Genomic DNA, 5,124 nt, shown 5'->3' with positions numbered 1-5,124 from the left:
ATTCAGAGTCATCCTTGAGTTTTAGATGCTTCCATTCTTACCTCTGCTGCTGGCTAATGGGTGGTTGTCCCAGAAAGTTTTGTGGTTAGTTCCAAGGTTTTTTTTTTTTTTTTTTTTTTTTTGAGACAGGGTCTTGCTCTGTCACCCAGGCTGGAGTGCAGTGGTGTGATCACAGCTCACCGCAACCTCCAACTCCCAGGCCCAAGTGATCCTCCTGCCTCAGCCTCCTGAGTAGCTGGAACTACAGGGGCGCACCACCACATCGAGCTAATTTTTTTATTTTTTGTGGAGACGGGGTCTCACTATGTTACCCAGGCTGGTCTTCAACTCCTGGCCTCAAGTGATCCTCCCACCTTGGCCTCCCAAAGTGCTGGGATTATAGGTGTGAGCCACCACTCCTGGCCTTTGTTTGTTTTTTAACACAATGGTCATCTTCCTTCTCTCATTGTAACATGTACTGAGACTTTTTAATATCCTCGTGAATCTGGGCATTACTACTGAAGAACACCACTGCAAAATTACTTTCAATCACAGGCAGCAAAACCGAGACTTGAATTGCCACTGAAAACTGTAATTTAAAGTTTCCAAATTACCCAGAACCACTCTGGTTAGTGCAGAAAACTCGAGTTCAAATTCCTGCCCTGCCACTTATTAGCTGTGTGACCTTGAGCTAGTAAACCCCTTTCACCCCTTTGTCTTCATGGGTACAATGAAGACAGAAATAGCTCCTTTGCAGGTTGTGTTGAAGATACCTGAGAGCATTCAGCGTGTCCCTGGTCTAGAGTCAAAGTCAGGAAAACAATAAAACACATGGCAATTTCAAGCATGCAGGACAAAGAGAACCGGTCTCTGGATTCTTGTTCTCTAGACAGCCTGTCTCCAGTGGGGCCCGTGCTAATCATTGCTAGCTGGCATATATTTATGTTTAAGACCTTTGTCCTTTGGCCCTGTCCTTCCTGTCATATGCCAGATTCCTTAGTGCTGGTCAGGCCCACGGCCCATCATTGTCCTGTGCCTCAGCTCAGATCCCAGAGGGTGCCTGGTGCTGCACAAGGAGCCTGCACTGGGATCCAGATGCCTGGGTTTGGAAGCAACCCTGCTGCTACGTTGCTGGGAGCCCTCTGGCCTGTCATCTCACTTCTCTAAGCCTCCGGTTCTAAAACCGTGAACAGCTTCCTGCTTACTTTGGCTCTCTTGACTGGCCGAGGCTTCTCAGCTCCTGGCTTGGCACTGGCCTTGGCTGGGTCAGCCTGCCAGTCACCTGTGTCAAGAGGCCTAGGGAAGAACAGACAAAAGCTCACACTGAGGTTTCTTAAAATATTCTCCGTAAACAGGGAGGTTGTACCTTCCCCTTAGTCCTGCCCAGACATCTTGATTCTCTAATACCATTCCCCCTTGGTGAAGCATCCAAGGCAACACGGTTGTTGAAGCAGCCACAGCATGCTGGGCCTCCCTTGCTCACATGATCATTTGTCAGATATGCACTGAGCATATTCTGTGTGCCCAGCCCTGGGATGGTCAGTTCATACAGAGGGGCAACAGGCTCATGCTCTGACCTCAAGGAGCTCACAGCCTAGGGGGCAGATGGATGAATAAGTGATACACAGTTATAGGGAGCAATAGAAGGACAGCTGACCAAGGGTCCCCTGCATGTGTACATGTGTATTTGGGGAAAGCTTACTGGAGGAAGTGATGCCTAAACTAAGGTACAAAGAATGAGCAGATGTTAGCTGAGTGAGAAGCACATTTTAAGTAGAGAGGGAGGGCCTGTGTCCCAGTTGTGTGACCCACATGGGAAACTGCAAGCAGCTGAGAATCACAGAGCATGGAGTAGGAGGTGGGCAGTGACACCAAAGCCTGGAGAGGGGCTGGTTGGGATGGGCCTTGACTGTTGTACTGAAGGGTGTGCTTTTGAGCCTGAGGCCACTGAAGAGTGTTAAGCAGTAAGGTGCATATATGTGATTACATTTATAGTCCTGTTTACACGATGTCCATGGTAGGTACTTCCCGGCCTGATGTGTGCATTATCTTCCATCGACATTGTCGCCTGCAGCGGTGTCTGGTGCCTTTAAGGGGTTATATAAGCTCCCATGGACATACCAGTGTTTATGCCTTTGGTGCTTGTTAAGTGGCAGGTCTGACATCCTAGTAAGGCTCTAGAAAGAGCTCAAGGGCTGTGCAGGACACTCAGGATCTAACCCTCTGTCACTAACCAGCTGAATGACCAGCTTGTCATCCAGTCCTCTTGGGGCCTTGGTTGCCTCATCTGTGGGAGAACATTCCACTTGCCCTCTCTCCTTCACAGCGTTGACCTCAGGCTCCAATGAGATACCGTCTGTGAAAACACTTTGGAAAGTATATAGTACAAACACCACCATGTCCTTCCATATATTCGTGTCTTCTTTGATTTCTTTCTTCAATGTTCTGTAGTTTTCAGCATACAGGTCTTTCACCTCCTTAGTTAAGTGTATTCATAAGTATTTTATTTTTTTTGATACTGTTGTCAATGGGATTGTTTTCTTAATTTTCTTTCTGGATTTTGGATAATTCATTGCTAAATATATAGAAAAACAACTGAGTTTTTGTATGTTGATTGTGTATCCTGCAGCTTTACTGAATTTGTTTATTAGTTCTAACAGGTTTGTGTGTGTGTGTGTGTGTGTGTGTTTGTGTGTGTGTGTGGAGTCTTTAGAGTTCCCTATATATAAGATCATGTCATCTGCAAACAGAGATGATTTTACTTCTTCCCTTCTGATGTGAATGCCTTTTATTTCTTTTTCTTGCCTAATTCCTCTGGATAGGACTTCCAGTACTATATTAAATAGAAGTGACAGGGGTGGGCATCCTTGCCTTGTTCTTGATTTTAGTGGAAAGCTTTTCACCATTGAGTATCATGTTACCTGTGGGCTTTTCATATATGGCCATTATTGTGTTGAAGTGATTTCATCCCATGTCCATGTATTGGAAGAATAAATATTGTTAAAAATGTCCATATTACGCAAAGAGAGCTACAGATTCAATACAATCCCTATCAAAATCCCAATGGCATTTTTTACAGAAATAGAAAAAACAATTCTAAAATCTGTATGGAATCACAAAACATCCCAAATAGCTAAAACAATTTTGAGAAAGGAAAACAAAGCTGGAGGCATCCTACTTCCTGATTTCAAAATGTATTACAAAGCTACAGTAATTAAAAGAGTATGCTACTGACATAAATACAGAAATATACAGCAGTGGAACAGAATACAGAGCCCAGAAATAAACCCATGCATATACAGGGCATAAACAGTTAACTGATCTTTCACGAGGGTGCCAAGAACACACTATGGGGCCGGGCGCGGTGGCTCACGCCTGTAATCCTAACACTCTGGGAGGCCGAGGTGGGAGGATTGTTTGAGCTCAGGAGTTCGAGACCAGCCTGAGAATAGTGAGACTCCGTCTCTACTAAAAATATAAAAATTAGCCGGATGTCATGGTGTGCAGCTGTAGTCCCAGTTACTCAGAGCCTGAGGCAGGACGATTGCTTGAGCCCGGGAGTTTGAGGTTGCTGTGAGCTAGGCTGACACCACAGCACTCTACTCAAGGCAAGGGAGTGAGACTCTATCTCAAAAAAAAAAAAGAACACACGATAGGCAAAGGATAGTCTTTTCAAGAAGTGGTACTAAGAAAACTGGATATTCTCATGCAAAAGAATGAAATTTTACCCTTTCTTACACCATACACAAATAACAACTCAAAACAGATTAAAGACTTAAACTTAAGACCTGAAACCAAAATGCCTAGAAGAGAACACAGGGAAAAAACTTTATGACATAGGTCTTGGCAATGATTTCTTGGATATGACACCAAAAGCACAGGCAACAAAAGCAAAAGAAACAAAAGCAAAAATAGGTGATTGTTTTTTTAATAGTTTTTGCCAGCTTTGTTTTGCTGAGGAGTGGGTCCACAGAGCTTCTCACACTGACAACCCGTAGTGGGGCCAGATTGATTATTACATAACTGCATCAGCCCTGGGATGATGCCATGAAAAGCAGATGGGAAAACCTCCCACACAAGTGGCAGGACATGCCATATGCCTGGGACTGACAAAAATTCTCTCTGCTTATTCACAGGAAAAAGGGAATTACCTCTCCCTCCCCTTCCCAAAGGGGGACAAAAAATCCTTTGCTATTTGTAGAATGGATGGAAAGGATTCTGGGTACTCTAACCTTGGAATGTAAAACATCTCTCCAGGGGTCAGATAAGCCCTGGTGGCTCCAGCTTTCTGACCTAGAGATGTCTCCAATGCCCTGGGCCTCATTTTCCCTTGAAATATAAACACATACCTCCAGAGTTTGGTAAATCTATCTTGAGTTCTCCATCTATGCAGTTGTAAATTAATTTTCCAAGGCTTGCTTTTAGCCCAGGATCCTGTTTTCAGCGAAATTTATTCAGAAAGCCCCAACTGTGCAGAAACACAAACCTATTTTCTCTACACTCCCATCATTCCACCTTTTGCATTTCTCCATAGTCGGCTACTAGTAAATTTTCCATAATATGTCACTGCATTAGTCATTTTGTTTTAATTTGACCTGCAGGTGCTAGGACCAAATCCTTTGGGTTTGTCTTAAATAGCACCTATCCGGCTCTTGCTTGCAGAACTCCAAGGGCAGGATGAGGTCAACCCACTGTATTCGTGTTAGCTTTGCCCTCCAAGGCTTCTGGTTTTAGTCAGTTGAATAAATCTCATTTACCATAAAGGTCTACCTTAGAAAGCCTAGTGGCTTCCCCAAGTTTCTGTATTAATCTGGCCCAAGGCATAGCTGGATATATTAATAATTTGAGTAGACTTTGCCATGGAAAGGCAAAGGAAGAAAAGGCAAGGAAGAAATCCAGCAAATTCTGTCTTCCGTAGAATTTCATACCACCTTTCTCCCTTCCAAGTACTAACCAGGCCTGACCCTGCTTAGCTTCCGAGAACAGACGAGATCAGGCGCGTTCAGGGTGGTATGGCCGTAGACCACACCACCTTTCTAATGGCATAACTGTCATTGTAGGTACGTTGCCCACAGAGTATGTGTCTAAGAGCTACTTGATCTACCTTTTTTTTTTTTTCTGAGACAGAGTCTCACTGTGTTGCCC

General features: G+C 44.3%; 1 protein-coding gene across 3 annotated transcripts in view; it reads left to right on the top strand.

The window, feature by feature from the left end:
- STOX1 (storkhead box 1) overlaps positions 1-5,124 on the top strand; it is a 40,197-nt gene that overhangs the window by 9,406 nt on the left and 25,667 nt on the right. The window lies entirely within an intron of this gene.

This window comes from Propithecus coquereli, unplaced genomic scaffold (assembly GCF_000956105.1).
Source record: "Propithecus coquereli isolate 6110/MARCELLA unplaced genomic scaffold, Pcoq_1.0 Scaffold117, whole genome shotgun sequence".
Classification (NCBI taxonomy): domain Eukaryota; kingdom Metazoa; phylum Chordata; class Mammalia; order Primates; family Indriidae; genus Propithecus; species Propithecus coquereli.
This window is presented reverse-complemented; position numbering and strand designations above follow the sequence as displayed.